This window comes from Pteropus vampyrus, unplaced genomic scaffold, assembly GCF_000151845.1.
Source record: "Pteropus vampyrus isolate Shadow unplaced genomic scaffold, Pvam_2.0 Scaffold234, whole genome shotgun sequence".
In the NCBI taxonomy this organism is placed as follows: Eukaryota; Metazoa; Chordata; class Mammalia; order Chiroptera; family Pteropodidae; genus Pteropus; species Pteropus vampyrus.
Window position 1 is genome coordinate 1,617,824 of NW_011889015.1, and position 21,425 is coordinate 1,639,248.

Here is a 21,425-nt window from a genome sequence, read left to right on the forward strand (position 1 = left end):
TTTATCCAATGATAGTTTAAAGAACTAGACAACTAGACGTGTGCCCACAAAACCTCATTATGGTATAGAGACCATATGTGCAAAGCTTTCATTTTAACATATGGAGGACAGAAGTAAAATCACAGCTGATGTCGAAACACACAACTGCCACTACTCTACATTCTGTGAAGCCCATCAATGCTGTATTAGCTTTTTATCTTATAGAGAACCTAGTCACTTGACCGAAGACATTCTAATTATCAATAATGGGAGCTAATTAGTTGTACGGTATCAAACTAAGGAACTTCAAGAACCTCTCATATTTGCCCAAAACCACCAGTAGAGTCACTGTTGAAACTGCTGTAGTCAGTCATATATGCATTTAACAATACTCACTGAATATCCATTGATATCTTAGAGAAACATGAACAAAATCATATAGCAATAAGAACCATTCAATTTGATTTGAGAAAAATGTATTAAACTTGTACTCTATACAAACCACTGACTTTATTAAAAAGACACCACTCTTGTCTCCATAGGCATTATCATATACTAGGAATGCCAAATATTTAAGCTATCATAACAATTAGGATTGCATAACATATAAATAGATATGGTATTTGTTCAATGATACCATAGTCAGAACACAATTCTACTAAAGTCCCATATAAAGTTGATACAGAGAAAGAGCTCACCTGTCCTGCCAGCTGTTCCACAGTCAACCCATGACCACATTATGAAAGATCCTATACTTTCAGATTCTAATACATGCTACTGGTTTCAAATAGTAAACACACAAACTTTGGCATGTAACTTTAAAAAGTAATATTGAAATGTATATCACAGGAGAAAACAAAATATAAACACAACAAAATACTTTATTAAATTTGCCACCAAACACTGCTCTTTATTCTTTTAAGAAAATACAAAACATTATCTATTAACACAGAAAATGACTCTCTATGATATGTAAATGCGAATCAGTTTTTAATTCATGAATCTATGTTGGGAAACTCCAGTTATTTTTTTAATATCCCAGTCCTTTTCTTATTTTATATTACTATCCATCACAAACACTTCATCCAATGAGAGTGTTTACTTTACCATTACACAAACTCACATATCAATCCCATTTCTGTCCCTCTGTAAGATGTCCCCTCATTAAGGTTGACTTCTCTAAATCTGACCCATTATTGTAGGCATAGTTCATGTCTTCTTTCCTGAATCCAGCCCTTCCTGGCCATTTCAACACTGAGCAATTTTTCTCTCCTTAAACTAGAAGACTACTTGTAGTTTGGAAAAAAACAGTTGGCATTTGATGAAACATAGTATACCATCCATATCTGCAGAAGAATGGCTCATGAAAAGTAACATACATATTATAAAACTCATTTTTTAAACAAAAATGTGAAAAGTGATATTGTCTTCTTTTGTTTCTTTCTCTTCTAGTCCTTTCAACATTTCTTGAGATGCAAAAATAAGATGGACGGAATTCATAAATAAAATCTGTTCCAACTGGAGTAAGTCATAATTTTAAGTTAGTGTGTGAGAGTAGGGTTTTTTTTTTTTTTGTAATTGGTCCCATGTTATAGATTCATTAACTTAGAACTATGTCTAAGACATAGACAAATTTCCTCTTGTAAAGTTTGTCAGTACAACATTCAAGATTAGAAGTGCAGTCTTTAGACATAGTACTTGCATATTTGACTAATTCTAAAGAGAACATTAGATCCTTGTGGAAAACTGTTAGAAAAAAAATTAAGACTTCTTGAAGTTTTTATTGACATATTCTGAGGCCTTTGATTTCAGGAAAAAGAATAAACCATGGGCCTAATTTGAGTGACCTCAACATAGACTCCTGTATATTAATGGTTAATAAGAACCTGTACTGTAAGTCAACTATGATAATCAGAATCAACAGAAATAGCTTCTAATCAGAGGTAATTTCTACTGGGGTAAAAATGATGATGTATTCTGATTACTCCTTTCTTTTTCTTTCTATATTGATAAGTGGATATCACTGCTGGATGAGGTGGTTGCATTCATTTCTCCTAATCATTATCCTACCTCCACTCATCACTCACAGATAAACATACTTGTATGTATATTCACATATATTTGTATTGTGGAAAACAAAAAGATTTTTTCCTACATGTAGATTATTACATAATCTCAGGAGTTAATTTTCTATGGCAGAGATTGTATTATCAAGTGTTCCCTTCTTTAAAAATAGAACCGTGATTTTTGTTGGGGTCAGCACGTTGCTCAGGTAAAAAACTATATTTCCCACTAATTGTTATAAATAGAAGTGTTTATGTGATGAAAGTCAAAGCATTAGCATTGAGGTTCCAAAGGGACTGACTCACATGGTTTGTACCCCATTACCCCTGGCTCTTTATAGTTCCTTATTTTTAAAAAAGAAAAGGGGGTGCACAATGGCTTGAGTTGCAGAAACCATCTTATAAGCATGAGAATAAGAACCACACCCTGGAGAAACTGGCTCAGAAAGCTAAAAGAAAATTATTGCATCCCTGATGAAATTGTGTTTTTACCATATCAGCTTTTCGGTGACTATCTTTGGACTTCTCTCAATGTGAACAAACAAACAAAGTAATCTTTAGCTATTATCATCTAAAGCAGGGGTTCCCCAACCCCAGGCCACACAGCAGGAGGTGAAGGAGTGAAGCTTCATTTGTATTTGCTGCCACTCCTCAGCTCTAGCATCACCGCCTCAGCTCCACCTCAGATCATAAGGCATTAGATAGGAGAACCTGTCCCTGGTGCCAAAAAGGTTGGGGACCGCTGATCTGGAGTATTTGCTATACGTAGTCTAATGTAATCCCTACTGATACACCCTCCTAAATACTGCCAGTAATAAGAACTTCAGATAAATTCATCTTAAATAGAGGAAAGCAGTTTGGGTTGGTGACACTTGACATTTTATTGGCTCATAGCTAAAAGGCTCATACCTCAAATTAAGTTATTCACTTGTCTAGAGTGATGGTTTAAGACAAGTGTATCTTAAAGGATTTACCAAGAAAGTATATCTCTTTAAATTAGAGACTTCCTGGGTAATTTGTGAACAGTTCCTTTGGATTACTAGTACATTTGGTAATAACTCTTTAATTTTTTTCAGGCTAATATTATTGACAATGTAATCTATAATATAAAAATATGGCACTTCAATCATTTATTTGTTGCATTAAAGCAGACCCTAAATTGTTGTGGGCAAAATCTCAACTCAATTTGTAGGCATCATATTTACCCACATCTATAGAGCAACTGAATAGCCTTCTCTTCAAGCTCATATCCAAATAAGTCACTTCACATAATATTTATAATACAGATATTATGGGCATGATTCATAACCTTATCAAAGCTATGGGTAGTTCATATAGTCTGGGTCCTGTGAACATATGCTTAGATTAACCCATTCCAGCAGAGCACCTGATCAACATTGCTTTGCTTAGCCTGCTTCATTGTAATAGTTTTTAGTGAACATTATTTGGGAATTATACCATTGGCCACAAGAGAGTATGAGGCAAAAACATCCTTATGAAAATCACTTTTTAATTATCTGTAAGAGCATATTGAAGACATTGTTCACTACATGACATGCTCGCCTGTTCATAAGGATTCACTAGAGACTAATATTTGCATCTGGTCTCAGTTTTTGAAATATGTATGTATCGTCTAAGTAATTAGTTTGTAATTAACTTATAGACACCATGATTCATGTAACTGAGCTTCCTTTGCCTTCATATTATCTGTTAAAAAGTACAGGAACATATTTGTTATCCATCCCTTGCAAGTACATAGAATGTTATGACCTTTCATGTACTGTTCTTATTCCTATATTCATGTTTCTTTCTCTGACCTTATTATTCTTTGGTTTTAATTTCTTTACCTACCTATTATTTTTAATATAATATGATGCTTATTTTTGTTAGCTACCTGAAGGCTCTTTTGTTGTGTGGAAAAGATAGGATATGCAAATATTTTAAAAATAAATATTCATCTATGCGCCCATTCAATAAGTATATTTTGAGGACTTTCATTATGCCAGAACCTGTGTAAGGTGCTGGCTTTACAATAGAGAATAAGTAGGTTTAAGGAATTTCTCTTATAGATGGAAAGACTCACTCAAGCAAATCATTAGAATACAGTGATAAGTGCTATGATATGTACACTGTTCGGCAGCAGTATAGAGTAGAGGATAATGAATTCTCTTTAGGTAGAGTGATGCTGTATCAGTCAGGGTCCTATCAAGAAAAAAGATCGCACGCACAAAGCAGATACTTTCATAAAAGGGGTTTAATAAAGGAGTTATTTTAAAAAGTATGGACAAGATTTAGATGAAATGTAAGAGATGATGCATGTGCCTGAGCCTTACAGCAGCAGACAGCCCTTTGAACATCTGGACCTGAAGAAACAAGGAGAGAGAGTGGCTTTAGAAACCCTGAGGTATTGTATGCAGAGGGCACCCTAAAGGAGAGTAAAGCCAGAGCAAATGCTCCGACATTGCTTGCTTCATTGTCTCCTCTCATCTTCTGGTGCCTCCCATTGGCCAAACTTAACAGAAAGCCAGAGGGTAAGTTTATTAGGTTCCAGTAGCTGTAGTAATAAAGTACCACAAACTAGGTGACTTAAAACAACTGAAATTTATTTTCTCACAGTAGTTCTAAAAGCTAAAAGTCCAAAATAGAGGTCTTAGCAGGGCTGGTTCCTTCTGAGGACTGTGAGGGAGAGTCTGTTCCAGGCCCCTCTCCTAGGTTCTGTTAGCCTCAGGCAGGCTTTAGCTTATAGATAATACTATTTCTTCACCTTGTCTTCTTGCCGTGCATGTCTTTCTCTGTGTTCAAATTACCCCTTTTTATAAGAACATCAGTCATATAGGATTAGGGCTCACTTTAATGACTTCACTTTAACTTGATTACATATGTAATGACCTAATTTCCAAAAAGGGTCACATCTTAAGTTGCTAGGGGTAAGGACTTCAATATTTTTCGAGGAGACACCGTTCAATCCATAATGGCAAGGAATGTCATTAATATGGTCTAGATATTAAATAATTTTTTTCATTTACAGTTGACATACAATATTATATTAGTTTCGGGTCTACAACATAGTGATTAGACATTTATATGACTTATGAAGTAATGACTCCAGTAAGTCTAGTATCCATCTGACACCATACATACTTATTATAATATTATTGACTACATTCCTTATGCTGTACTTTACATTCCTATGACTATTTTTATAACTTGCAATTTGTATTTCTTAATCCTTTTTACCCTTTTTACCCATTCCCCTACCCCCCTTCCCACCTGGTAAACATCAGTTTGCTCTCCATATCTATGAGTTTGTTTCTGTTTTGTTCTTTTATTTTGTTTTTTAGATTCCACATATAAGTAAAATCATATGGTATTTGTCTTTCTCTGTCTCACTTATTTTGCTTAGCAAAATACCCCTACGTCCATAGATGTTGTCGCAAATGGTAAGATTTCATTTTTTTATGGTCAAGTAATATTCTATTGTATATATGTGCCACCTCTTCTTTTCTAATTGTCAATCGATGGGCAATTTGGTTGCTTCCATATCTTGTTGCAATGAGCATTGGGGTACATATTATATTTCCAAATTTGTGTTTTGGATTTCTTTGAATAAATATCTATAAGTGAAATTGCTGGGTGATATGGTAGTTCTATTTTTAATTTTTGAGAAACCTCCATACTGTTTCCCATAATAGATGCATCACTTTGTAATCCCACCAATAGTGTACAAGGATTCCCTTTTCTCCACAACCTCATTAAAATTTGTTGTTTGTTGATTTATTTATGATAGCCATTCTGACAGATGAAAAGCACTATCTCATTGTGGTTTGAATTTTCATTTCTCTGAGAATTAGTGAAATTGAACATCTTTTCATGTCTGTTAACCACCTATATGTCCTCTTTAAAGAAAGGTCTGTTCAGATCTTCTGCCCATTTTAAAGCAGATTGTGTTTTTGGGGGGACAGTGGTATAAGCTGTATTAGTTCCTTATATATTTTGGATTTTTCATAATTTTACTTACTCTTGTCAGCAAAGATACAGCCCAGCAGTTTTAAATAAACTTGAATCAATTATATTATTAATGAAGGGAATTATTACCTTTGGAAGAGTATTAGACTTTTAATGTTTTTTTAAATTTTACAGAGTATTAGAGAATTTTCCATATAACTAAAACTCAGATGATTTTAAGAATATTCTAGAGGTTAACTGTTAATAAATGAGATTTATATACTCAATTTAAATTATTCCTAAATTTTAAGAGACTATAAATTAAATGACTGAAATTTCATTCAACTGTATTTTCCCATTTTACTCAATAGTCATACAGCTAAAAGCCTTAATTTGTTTCATTATTTTAAAATATAGAAATTTACTTTCTTAACAGTCTTTCTAATTTGATTCTCTTAAATTATTACAAAGGTCATCTATCCAGAATTAGTTTTGCTTTTAGTAACTTCAGCTTCATTTTAGAACACATATTTCACCTTAATGTATAAATAATTAAATATGTGTGACAATTTTAACAAATTACAGAAGTTATCTTTAAAATCTTTGGGTAAAATCTCTACTTTCTTAAAAATTAATGTTAGATTTACTAACTTGAATTAAATCATGCACTGATTTTCAAACCTGTGCATGATGAACCATAAACCAGCAGTGATTTTAAAATGCAAGTATTAATTGTACTATACTCCTACCATCCTGATTTAGAAAGAAATGTAATTTGAAAGGACAATTAATTTTGCTTACACTGACAACAGAAGATTCTTTGATTTAGGAGAAATTCTTAAAATGTGAGCCTCTTTTCATTAGCAAACTGAAAATAAAATTTTAAAAGATAAGCACTTACTATCCTAACCTTAATTAAAGTTCTCTTTTTCCTAACTTAAAAAGAAAACATATAACATATCACATTTTTTCAAAGTAAATTAAATTTGTAAAAAAATTGGACTTGTTTGCAATGAATATACAAAAAAACTGGGCAACGTTTTATTTTGTTTCTAAATTAGAGATATTTCAAAATCTGCCTCAAGTAACTATAATGATAATGATGAAGATAAAGTATTATTTTACATAGTAGTCAATATAAGTCTTGTACAAACTCATTTCCTTCTTTAAATCCTATTTTAAATATGGTTAGGATAAATATTAACAAATAAATAAAAAAGCAAATTAAGTATGTTTTAAAAAATCATTATTAAGGCTCGTATACCAAATTAAAATGCAAATGAGGAATACGAAAACGAGAAAGGGTAACTGATTTACCCAAGGCCACAGAACTGGTCACCTGCACAAGCCAGGATTTAGAATCCACTGCTGCTGTGCTCTGCCCCTAGATGCTCTACAGTATTAAGTCTTGGTCTTCTTGTTGGCTAACTTTCAGTGACTGAAGGAATTTGCAATAAAACAACAGATTCTAATTCCCAGTTTTTGTCAACTAGTTCTCCCACTGTTGTAGTCACTTAAGCCAGACCTCGATTTCTAGATTAATGCTTACCTTAAACAGGAAGGATAAAGGAGCTTTGGCTAAATTCTCAAAGATATAGCAACAGGTAGACACTATCTGACATCAACCATGAATCCCAGTGTCTTGAACTGGCCTTCAGGCTTCATGCACTATGTCAGACTTTTCATCCTGATAATCTCTCTCCTGTCTTCTAGGTACTTGACGCCACCATTCTCTTGCCTATTCCAATTCCACCATTCCTTCTGTTCAAAGGCTAGACTACTGTCTTTATGCAGGCTAGTGACTCTGGCTTTGCCAACCAGCTCTTCTATGGATAACCATTTATTTGGATCTCTTGGTCTTAGCAAAATTCTGCCTTGTAGAGATATCCCTTCTCTAGGGGTTTTTTCATTGCCCCTCTTTCAGATATCATTCATCTGATGGCCTAGATATCTTCTTTCCTGGGACCTAGAGCTGGGGATTTTTGTGTCAGCATTTCCTGAACTGCCATTTCATACAAGCCTTCCTTCCTAGTTCCTTACCCTCTTGTCGTTGGCCTTGTTTAGGGTCCTAGCCTGTTCCAAGCCAACCTGTCATGCTCAGGCACAAAGGCCCTCAGCGTATTATCATATGTAACCCTCCTGCCTTCCAGAAGTTCCCTCAGTGCTGTTTCCTCCAAACCGTGGAGCATGGGAGGAAAGCTAAGTAAGATGACTGAGGCTCAACTTGAGTTTCAGCTCTCTACCAAAAAGTGTTCCTTCACTGCCCGACACACACCAACACACACACACACAGACACACAAGGACACAGACACACACACATAGACACAAACATTTACATCCTTTTATAGAGAGAGATACGAGAAAATCCCTTCACATCATCATCATTTCTTTTTGTATTTATCTCCCTGAATAGAGTGTGCAAAGACTGAGGACAGAGACTGTGTCATATTATTTTTTTATATTTCCATTGCATAACATAGAGTACACATTAAATAAATATCGAGTAGCTTAAATTGCTGAAAGCAACCTGGCCCGTAATGGTGTACGTGGGATCTAAACCAAACTACATTTGATTTCAAAGTCAGGGCTGATTACATTTTTTTTAACCCAAGAATGCACTATAATTCTAGAAAAATAATAAATTTTAAATTAAAAGTAAAATCAATAAGTTTGCTTTTGTTTCATTTGTTTCTTTACCAACATGTAAGTGGATTATTCTGGTGTTTTAATCTTATAAATAAATTTAGATTACACAGTGAACATCATCACCTATATGCCAGTGGGTTCTCAAACATAGTAAACAGGATGATTAACTACTTAAGCAATCTGATGTAATACATTCTGAAACAACACTTTTCCTTCAAATATCTGACTACCTTTCCTAATCCCACTGTTATTGATTTGTACTTATAAATAAAGGTTTTCTGTTCTGAGAGTCATCTATTAATATTTCTGTGAACAATATTACTAATAGCTTATATTTCAAACATATAGAATTAAGGTTATAGCAAGTGTTTTAGATCAGTTCTGACTTTTAGCCTATATGCACCAGTACTGTAGATCAGCTGGCTTTCATTACTGTGTTTTATGGATTAATAAATATTTTTATTAACACTCCTAATATAGAATTTTTAATTTTGATTTTTGGTTCTTTGAACAAGTTTAAGAGGAGAAGAAAGCAGGTGTCATTATTTCAGTTTTATCACAGTGGAATCCAAATCAGGGGTGTTAAGTAACCTTCCAAAAATTTATACGGCTTAATAAATGCTAAAAATAAGCAAAAGTCTCTAGAAGGAGAAAATGGAAAGACACCAAAGAAAATGTTGTCTCTTAAAATTTTGCCTTAGGGGCTACACTATCTTCAAGATGTGTGAACTATGACAAGATAATTCTTCCAAAATGTCTCTGCTTGTGATTTTGAGGCTCAAGATAAGAAAAGTATAGACCATGTCATTAAAATTAAAAACACAGGTTCTGAAGGCAAATCTAATTGTTGTGACTAAAGATCACAAATATGATTATAAAAGTAAAGAGAGGTAAAAATTTAGTAAAGATGCCATTAGCTTTATGGAATCTAAAAGTTTAATTGAGACAAACGGGGCAAGAAATATCTAATTCTTAAATAAATTCAAGCACAGTAAAGACTGACATATACCTTTAAGTTTTTAAATTTAAAAAGATATCATTTATAGGTCATCTATTCTCTCCTTTATTCCAATTGAACTAATGCTTCTTAAAGTTCCCGAGGTCTTTTCTTCACTCAGCATAAAGGAAAAAAAAAAAAATAAGTTCATTACGATGCATTAATATACCACTTTTTTCTAGTTGAATGAATTCTAGAACCCCTTTCCCAAAGATTATCTTTTACTATGCACTAATTCTAAAGAAAGCAGAACACACTCTATCAACCAACTTAAAATACAAACATTATTTTTTACTCTACTCAATATGTATGAACTAATTAGTCACTAATTAGGTAGATGATAAATAATAAGGGCAAGCCAGAGCCCAGATAAAGCCAATTTTCATAGTTTCATTAGACCATTGAGAGGTGGAGATAAGTACAGAGGTCTCTGTGGAGGTTTATTCTAATGGTGAGGCTGTCCCATGTATTTTATTTTAGACATAGGCTCCTGTTAACTTAAAAAGTGTCAAAGTAATAAAGGAATTACTATGTAGCTTGCTGGGAGGAAGCAAGTAATTAATGATGACTGTGGAAAAATCCAGAAATGAGGAGTGTATCAAAATCAAGTCATTTTGATCAGATCCAAATGTTGTTTTGGGCAGAACACCAACTTAAATAGACAAAATCAAAAGTACTCATTTGAATTTAAAAACAGCTGAAGATAAACATTTTCTCATAAGGTAAGCTCTTAAAGAAATCTAATATTCTCCACAGTTGTCAAATCACTTTTTGTTTTATCATAAAGATTTAGTTTGCAATTTTACAGCTCTATTAATTGCAATGAACCAATTTTAAATATTTCCATTTTTAAAATTGGGATAATCTTTAACGTTCTCTACAAATTTGCTAAATCTTCCCAAATCAAGGTGACAAATTATAGATGTGACTATTTTTATAGATTTATTTAAAAAAAGACATGTAGAATGTGATAAGGCAAATTTCTTGACTTTCTTGTCTCTTCACATACTTACATTTTTATTATCTGTATTGCTATGCCCATTATGCAAGCAGACATTATAATAGTGATGAATTGAGAAAAGGATACTACAGACAAAGCAACATTGACCTAGAAGTCAGAAAGAGTATATGGATTGAGTTTTGATCCCAGTATTTCTTGAATATGTAAACTCTGGTAAGGTATTGCCTCTCAGCTCGCTATTATGAATGTCAAGAAAAATCAGGTCCCACTCCTAAATCGCTGGCTTAACTCATGATAGAAAATACTTCATAAAACACAGTACTAAATGCACTAAGAAAATCAACAGAAGTCTGCCTCAAATCATTGTATTTCTTAAAAACAAACAAACAAAACCATATTCACTTTCACAGTAAGCTTACAATGTACAGATACATTTTTAAATATGCCATTTTGTGGCTTTGGGGCAATGATGGTGTTCTATATTTAACATTCTAAATGCTTTGGAGCATTTTTAGATGACTTAAATGGAAAAAAATAATGTCATATTTATTTGAAAGAACAAGTAAATATTTCTGAGCAGAAAAGAGGTGGTCTTTAGCTAAAGGGAGTAGTATCTGTAATTTTAACCAATTGTCCTTCAATTAGTGACAATATTAACTTAATTAAAAAAGTAAATTGTACTTTCTAGAGTGGCAAAAACTATTGGCATGTAATTAATAAGGACTATGTGCACTTTGTAATATTTCATAATTATGGACTCCTGTTGTGGATCCTATGAATAAATATATTTGGGGTAAATATCTATATCGATATCGATATCGATATCGATATCGATATATATAGCTATATATATAGCTATATATCGATATATATAGCCAAAGAACATCTTAGGCTCTTGGCTTTCTAGATAACTGTGATCTAAAGAGTAGTCCTCTCTCTCCCAAAGGATGTGTCAAAATAATAAAGTTAACTTTAATTAAATTCTGTTTTCCAAAAAAATAAACTAAGAAATTAATATGTATTAGCTAATTTAAACTTTGCATTGACTCTGTGAGAAAGGTTCTATTACTATCATCTCCATTTAACAAGTAACAGGTAACTGACAATACAGGGAGGATTCCACATCTCTTTCAAGGTCACACATCTAATAACAGGTGGAAAGAAGAGTTATTCAGACAGCCTGTATCCATAGGGAGGAACAAGGGAGGACATAGGAACTAGTGGTGGTAGTGGTGGTGGACAGGTCCTTAAAATAATGCTTTCTTTTCTCCATTGTATGTTTCTAGCTCCTTTGTTGAAAATTATTTGCACATATATATGTAGGTTTATTTCTGGGCTCTTGATTCTGTGCCATCAGTCTGTGTGTCTGTTTTTCTGTAATATAATGCTGTTTTGATTACTGTCACTCTATAGTATAATTTGAAGTCATGGAGTATGATACTTCTGACTTTATCCTTTTTTCTCAAAAATACTTTGGCTATTCAGAGTCTTTTGTGGTTCCATTCAAACCTGATGATTTTTTGTTCCAATATTTTTTAAATGCAGAGAGCCTTTTCAGTAAATAGTTCTAGAAAATTGGAAAGCCACATGCAAAAGGATGAAACTAGACTGTTATTTGTCACCATACATAAAAATTAAATCAAAATGGATCAAAGACCTAAATATAAGATCTGAAACAATAAAATACATAGAAGAAAACATAGGTACTAAACTTATGGACCTTGGTCTTAGAGGGGGTTTTATAAATTTGATCTCAAAGGCAAGGGAAATAAAAGCAAAAATAAATGAATGGGACTATATCAAACTAAAAAACTTCTGCGAAGCACAAGATATTGTTAATAAAACAAAAAGGCAGCCAATGGAATAAAAGATATTCACAAACAATATCTCTGGTAAGGGGTTAATATCCAAAATATATGAAGAAGTCATACAACTCAACAACAAAAAAAAGACAAACAATTCAATTAAAATATGGGCAGAGGACCTGAATAGACACTTCTCCCAAGAAGACAAACAAATGACCAACAGGTACATGAAAAGGTGCTCAACTTCCCTAGCTATTAGAAAAATGCAAATCAAAACCACAACGAGATACCACCTCATACCTGTCAGAATGGCTATTATCAAAAAGACAAGTAATAACAAGTATTGGAGAGGTTGTGGAGAAAAAGAAACCCTCATACACTGGTAGGAATGTAAATCAGTGAAGCTACCATGGAAACCAGTACGGAGGTTCCTCAAAAATTAGGAATAGAGTTACCATATGATGCAGCAATCCATCTTCTGGGGATCGACTCAAAAATTTTGAAAAATTTATTTGTAAAGATATATGTACCCCTATTTTCATTGCAGCATTATTCACAGTGGCCAAGACATGAAAACAACCAAAGTGACCTTCAATAGATGACAGAATAAAGAACTGGTGCATATATACAATGGAATACTACTTAGTCACAAGATGAAATACTTAGCATGAGAATGTCATGCTAAGCGAAATAAATCAGATGGAAAAAGTAAAGAAAAATATGGTTTCACTCATATGTGGGATATAAAACTTAAAGTAACACAGACAAATGAACAAAACCTCATAGATATTTTTATAGATTTCTTTAAAAAAAGACATGTAGAATGTGATAAGGCAAATTTCTTGACTTTCTTGTCTCTTCACATACTTACATTTTTATTATCTGTATTGCTATGCCCATTATGCAAGCAGACATTATAATAGTGATGAATTGAGAAAAGGATACTACAGACAAAGCAACATTGACCTAGAAGTCAGAAAGAGTATATGGATTGAGTTTTGATCCCAGTATTTCTTGAATATGTAAACTCTGGTAAGGTATTGCCTCTCAGCTCGCTATTATGAATGTCAAGAAAAATCAGGTCCCACTCCTAAATCGCTGGCTTAACTCATGATAGAAAATACTTCATAAAACACAGTACTAAATGCACTAAGAAAATCAACTACTCTATGCCTCAAATCATTGTATTTCTTAAAAACAAACAAACAAAACCATATTCACTTTCACAGTAAGCTTACAATGTACAGATACATTTTTAAATATGCCATTTTGTGGCTTTGGGGCAATGATGGTGTTCTATATTTAACATTCTAAATGCTTTGGAGCATTTTTAGATGACTTAAATGGAAAAAAATAATGTCATATTTATTTGAAAGAACAAGTAAATATTTCTGAGCAGAAAAGAGGTGGTCTTTAGCTAAAGGGAGTAGTATCTGTAATTTTAACCAACTGTCCTTCAATTAGTGACAATATTAACTTAATTAAAAAAGTAAATTGTACTTTCTAGAGTGGCAAAAACTATTGGCATGTAATTAATAAGGACTATGTGCACTTTGTAATATTTCATAATTATGGACTCCTGTTGTGGATCCTATGAATAAATATATTTGGGGTAAATATCTATATCGATATCGATATCGATATCGATATATATATATATAGCTATATATAGCCAAAGAACATCTTAGGCTCTTGGCTTTCTAGATAACTGTGATCTAAAGAGTAGTCCTCTCTCTCCCAAAGGATGTGTCAAAATAATAAAGTTAACTTTAATTAAATTCTGTTTTCCAAAAAAATAAACTAAGAAATTAATATGTATTAGCTAATTTAAACTTTGCATTGACTCTGTGAGAAAGGTTCTATTACTATCATCTCCATTTAACAAGTAACAGGTAACTGACAATACAGGGAGGATTCCACATCTCTTTCAAGGTCACACATCTAATAACAGGTGGAAAGAAGAGTTATTCAGACAGCCTGTATCCATAGGGAGGAACAAGGGAGGACATAGGAACTAGTGGTGGTAGCGGTGGTGGACAGGTCCTTAAAATAATGCTTTCTTTTCTCCATTGTATGTTTCTAGCTCCTTTGTTGAAAATTATTTGCACATATATATGTAGGTTTATTTCTGGGCTCTTGATTCTGTGCCATCAGTCTGTGTGTCTGTTTTTCTGTAATATAATGCTGTTTTGATTACTGTCACTCTATAGTATAATTTGAAGTCATGGAGTATGATACTTCTGACTTTATCCTTTTTTCTCAAAAATACTTTGGCTATTCAGAGTCTTTTGTGGTTCCATTCAAACCTGATGATTTTTTGTTCCAATATTTTTTAAATGCAGAGAGCCTTTTCAGTAAATAGTTCTAGAAAATTGGAAAGCCACATGCAAAAGGATGAAACTAGACTGTTATTTGTCACCATACATAAAAATTAAATCAAAATGGATCAAAGACCTAAATATAAGATCTGAAACAATAAAATACATAGAAGAAAACATAGGTACTAAACTTATGGACCTTGGTCTTAGAGGGGGTTTTATAAATTTGATCTCAAAGGCAAGGGAAATAAAAGCAAAAATAAATGAATGGGACTATATCAAACTAAAAAACTTCTGCGAAGCACAAGATATTGTTAATAAAACAAAAAGGCAGCCAATGGAATAAAAGATATTCACAAACAATATCTCTGGTAAGGGGTTAATATCCAAAATATATGAAGAAGTCATACAACTCAACAACAAAAAAAAGACAAACAATTCAATTAAAATATGGGCAGAGGACCTGAATAGACACTTCTCCCAAGAAGACAAACAAATGACCAACAGGTACATGAAAAGGTGCTCAACTTCCCTAGCTATTAGAAAAATGCAAATCAAAACCACAACGAGATACCACCTCATACCTGTCAGAATGGCTATTATCAAAAAGACAAGTAATAGGTATTAGAAAAATGCAAATCAAAACCACAACGAGATACTAACATCTGTCAGAATGGCTATTATCAAAAAGACAAGTAATAAGTATTGGAGAGGTTGTGGAGAAAAAGAAACCCTCATACACTGGTAGGAATGTAAATCAGTGAAGCTACCATGGAAACCAGTACGGAGGTTCCTCAAAAATTAGGAATAGAGTTACCATATGATGCAGCAATCCATCTTCTGGGGATCGACTCAAAAAATTTTGAAAAATTTATGTGTAAAGATATATGTACCCCTATTTTCATTGCAGCATTATTCACAGTGGCCAAGACATGAAAACAACCAAAGTGACCTTCAATAGATGACAGAATAAAGAACTGGTGCATATATACAATGGAATACTACTTAGTCACAAGATGAAATACTTAGCATGAGAATGTCATGCTAAGCGAAATAAATCAGATGGAAAAAGTAAAGAAAAATATGGTTTCACTCATATGTGGGATATAAAACTTAAAGTAACACAGACAAATGAACAAAACCTCATAGACACAGACAACAGTATAGTGGTTACCAGAGGGAAAGGGGGGTGGGGAGGGGTAGACAAGGGTAAAGGGGGTGAAATATATGGTGATGGAAGGAGGTTTGACTTTGGGTGGTGAATACACAATGCCATATTCAGATGTATTATAAGACTATACATTTGACACCTACATAATTTTATTAACCAATGTCACCCCAATAAATTTAATAACATTTTTAAAAATGCCTTTTGAATTTGAATGCCAAATATATTGGGTGTAGTCTACTGATCTAAAATTAAAGAATGTTCACAAACACACAAAAACATCACATGAAAAAACAGCAATAATCATTGTGCTTAAAACCTTATCACTTCTGCCCCAAATTCAGCTGTTTCATATAAATAATCTATGGGAACAGTAAAAGTGATAATCCTTAATAAATTGTTCTTATAGACTCTTCCCTTCAAATTGGGACTATTAATTCTACTTCTTAAATGTTTCTCTAATTTGTTCTGTTCTCTCTTCATATCTCCTCATTCTACCACTTCTACTCTAATCGATCTTGTTCTGGGCTTTAAAATAGCTTCTCCACTGAAATGGTCTTCCTGTAAGCCACAAATCTGATCCTGGCACTCTGCTGGTTCCACTTCTTACAAAGATAATCATGGAGGAGGCGGTTTGGAGACTGATCAACGGTGACGAAGGAGTTTGAAGTGAGGAAGAATTTTTTCAAATTTGATTACATATGACATCTCTGAGATGCTCTTTTAGGTCACAGTCGATCTTCCTCTATGTAACACATTGTTCATATGATTTTTAGCACTCACCTCACTTTATTTGTTAAATATCATTTTTTTCACTAGGCTGAGGACCTCCAAAGCAGAGACCACAGATCTTAACACAACATCAGAGGCTAAAACATTTGTGGTCATGCTTAATAGTAAAAGAAATTTGTAGCTTCAATATTTTATTTGCTTTTATGTTAGCACAGACAGAAATGTTTGAAGAATATATTGATCATTCTGGCAGCCTTCTGTTTGGGTATTTTTCTTTATTAATTATTCCATTTTTATGAGAATATTATTTCCAATTTTTAATACTCAGCTATTAAAAGCTGGTACTACAAAGTATATCCACTTGAGTATAATCTATGAATCATTTACACTGAATTTTGTTTAAAATAAAACTAGGTTGAGAAAAATTATATTTACAAATCATGGCTTTAGGTATATCATTCCATCCATCATCTATTCTTGGTATGAGAGAAAATCTACCTTTGAATTAAAACAAATAATCAGAGTGTTATATATGTTTTATTTTTATCATAACATATGGTACTAAGGCACTTCTAAACTGAGTATTAAGAGATTATCCTACATTCTTTGTTGTCCTTTGGCCAAGGTGGTCAGAATCTCTCTACTATGTTCGTTTGGACTACTATATAATATTCGAGTTTTATATAGAAAGGATATTTTTATTATGTGCCAATTACTTTATTTAGATAGTGCTTAACCTGCACTTTTCCTTGCAAATGGAACTTCATAAGGAAAAAAATACATAATTCCCTGAGATATAATGCATTTCAAAGGATAGGCTCTCTTTTTTTCTTGAAAACTGGCCTTATTCAAATTAGCTGTGAGACAAAGCAGCCTGGCATGAACTGGCTCTTGGGAACACGTCACTGACAGAGACAAATGAGTCCTAATGAGTTTAGGGGAAGTTTGACACTAATATTTTGAGCTCTAAGGGAAGAGCATACTGCACTGAGGACATGATTCTAAATTGTGTCAGGTTCAGCTTAAGCTTTGGATAATCAGTGCTATTGGTGTTTGTCATGTATATTTTTTACATAAAGTCTTTTTTCTTTTCCATAAACATTGCCCATTTATTAAATGAGAAATGATTAAAAAAATAAAAATCTTTACTTGTTCGGTGTAACTCGAAACATAATCAATAAATCAACAAATAAATAAAAGCAAAATCACCTCACTAAAGTCTAGTCCTCCAAGTCAGTTATTTGATACAGCCCCCAAATTTAGGCTTACTTCAGGTAACTGCCTTATTAAAATGTCATTTCGAGTTTCCCTAAGTTGAGTGATATGATAAAGCCCGGTTCTTCCTTTCTTTGTCAAGGATTCTGGAGAGACCACCTCACATGTACTTTCCAAGATAGGAGATGACCCGTTGGTTCATATCCTCACTAATGTATCCCAATATTGTAAGGAATAGGAAGTATTTTCATTATACCAAAACATGATAGGCACACAGCTAAATTATACAAGGGTATGGCAAAAAGTAGAGAAAGGCTCCTTCTCTGGCTCAATAAAATATAGGGGGGAAAAAAGCATTCACTTTGGGTAGCTTGCTAAGAGAATAAAACTTGAGGAGCAGAGCCTGAGCTGGAATTCAGCCCTACTCACCAATCAGAGAAGGGCCTTTGTGTGTTGTGCAAACGACACCATCCCTCAGAAGATAAAGAGTGCTTACAATAGGGTCATTAGTGGAGTATGGCAGGGCACAGTTCTGTGGGCTTGAAGCCATCTACTAAGTGGCTAGTGGAGGGGCGAAGAGAGAACAAAAAATGACATAGTGCTGGCATTATTTTAAGATGCAGTAGCTAAAAGTGTTAGAGATTTATAAGAAAATCCAGTTCTACTCGGCACAAATTTCTGCTCTCCTACCTACAGATTACTACGCTATGTCCACATCATATGTATCAAAATGTAGATTTAAATAAGGAAAATAATAAATCAATGGCTGTGCATGGGGACTTGTGTGCTTTCAAGGGGTTTGGTTTAAGACCATGTCTGCCTGAAATTTTAAAGTGATCCCAAAACTCTCCAGAAAATGAGAAAGTCATAACTAATTTCTGCAATATGAAATTGATAAAAGTTTATGGGGAAAGAGGGACATATGGGTCTAGCTTACCATAACCTTTAGGGTGATTCTAAGACGAAAAAGTAAGAATCAGGCTCAATATGCATCAGTTGGTTCAACAAAATTAGTAGGGAGGAATGACTTTGGAAATAAAAGAGCTAACTTAATGCTAAACTCCATTTACTAAATAGCCCATTCTAATTGGTTAAAAGCATATGGTTTATTTTCAGAGCAGAGTGGGGAAAAGTATTGGTCCAAATGAAACATTCTTACAAAGTGTAAAATTCAAAATGTGAAAAACCATTTTAAGCATACTGACATACACATATATTAATTATATGCTTGACCTGAAAGCTGTTGAAACAATATATCTTTTCAAAATAAAATATCAGCATTCTGCTCAGTCTCAAAATTTACAGGCTACAGCAAGGCACTACAAAACTGAAAACGACAGCATTATGTCTTATTGTAAAAGAACACAAATCATACAACAATGTGAATAAGGGAAATGATCTTTACATAAAACAAGATGAATGACATTTAGACTCATATATTGAAATATACACTGCAGACTAGCTTAGAGCACAAACATAAGAAACGTGTTTGGCTCTGGTCTATACAATGAATGAAAATGTCTTAATATATTCCTTAATGATATCCTCCCATATGAAAAAAAAGAGAAACTGAACTCATCATTCAAAACTGTTATAATTCAATAAATCTCATTGTTTTGCATTAAATAATTAATTTTACTATTAGTGCATTTTCCATCATTGTCTTCTTGGTGTTAAAGTTGAAAAAATACAGTTTACAATATCTACATATATACATATTGATTTCACACATTATAAACATAAATTCTTAAAAATTGTTCTAGTAATCTCATTCATTCTTGTAGGTCTGAGTTTCCATCTGGTGCTATTTCCCTTCAGACTTAAGAACTTCCTTTTCGATATCTTGTAGTACAGGTCTCATAATGATATTTCTCAGTTGTTTATCAAAAATTTTTATTTCATATTCATTTTCGAAGAACAGGTCTCTGTATAAAGGATTCTGGTTGACAGTTATTTCTAATTTTTAGTTCTTCCCCTACTCTCTATGCAATTTCAAGATTTTCTTCTTAATTTTCAATTCAGTTGTTTTACTGTGACATGGCTAGATGTGGTTTTCTTTCTTTGTATTTATCATTCCTGGGGTTCATTAAACTTCTTAGATCTATAAATCAATGTCTTTTGGAAAGTCTTCAGCCAGTTATTTCTTTAAATTTCTGCCTCAATTTTTCTCTCATTTTATTCAGGAATTCCAATTACATTATTTTAGACTACTTGAATTGTCTATGAGGCTTAGTTAGTTTTCCCTTAATATTTTTTTTCCTCTGTTTTCAGATTGGATAAATTCCACCTTCAAGTTAACTTTGTTTTCTGCCACCTCCAATCTTCTGTTAAACCTACTCTGTAATTTTTTTTTTTAATTTCAGTAACTGTATTTTCAGCTTTAGAATTTCCATTTCATTTTTTTTTATAGTTTCTGTTTATCTGTTGAAATCCCACCCTGTGTCCATTCATCGTATGCTTATTTTTCTTTAAGTTCTTAAACACATATGAGTTTGTCTAAAATTCCTAATTGCTAATTGAAATGATTTAATTATGCTATTGTTATATTCTATTACTACCTGTTTTCTTAAGTATAGGTCATATTTTCCTGTTTCTTCACATGCTTACTGATTTTTTATTAGATACTGAATGTTAGTGTTAGGTATTCAGACATGAACAATGGGGGAACAAAAGAACAAAGGCCCATCCCAGAGACAGCCCAGAGGCCACCCAAAGTACACCCCATTTGTAGTTAAAGAATCACTCCTGCATCCTGAGAGACAAAGGACTGGACTGCCATAAACCTATAGCTAGTTTAGTCTGGCCACAGACCTTTGCATGAAAAATGCTACCTTAAATTGCCCACAACCTCAGCCTCATATACCATCATTATAATATCATGCTTATGCCCAGAAGTTCATGAATCTAATTATAACAGACTGAATTCTGGGTAAGCACATGTGTACTAGGCAATGTGTTATATAGCAGCCAGCTATCAGTGAAAGTAACCTCACTTACAGATCATCTAGGACATACCATCATGACCCAAATATAAACAGACCTTTCTACTTCTGCATTGTTAGAGCACTTTTTGCTGAGAAACTGCTCCCTTGGAGCATACTACTCTATCTTTTATCTTTTTCCCTCCCAAATTCCACAGGGCTACAGCTTTCCTTAGCAAGGTTCATCTCCTTCTAAAATATACTGTTAATAAATCTTACCTCTCATAACTGTTGCTGAGTTGGAATTCATTTCTTTGTCAGTGAAAATAACTGAGAATCTCCAGTGTTACTGGGGCAGCGTCAGAGTTCAGATTGCCCCATACAGTAATATTAGGAAGGATAAAATGAAGAGAATCTGGATTTTGTTATATTTCTCTGAAAATCCATTTTTTTCTAAGAGGCAGTTAACTTATGTGAACTTAAACTCCAAACTCAGCTTTCCCTGAGGTTGGCATCGGCTAAAATCTCTAGTCAATTATTTTAGCTACTAAATGCTGCTGTTTCACTGGTCCCCTGCAATCTTACACACAATTTCTCAACCAACATGCACAATTTATAGGTCAGACCAAGTTGTAAGCAGATTTTACACTAAGATTGGGTATTTCATCTCTTTG

General features: G+C 33.3%; 1 protein-coding gene across 1 annotated transcript in view; it reads right to left on the reverse strand.

Annotated features, from left to right (window-relative positions):
* HCN1 (hyperpolarization activated cyclic nucleotide gated potassium channel 1) overlaps positions 1–21,425 on the reverse strand; it is a gene marked incomplete at its 5' end in the record, with an annotated part of 344,119 nt that overhangs the window by 203,569 nt on the left and 119,125 nt on the right. The gene's annotated exons all lie outside the window — the stretch shown is intronic.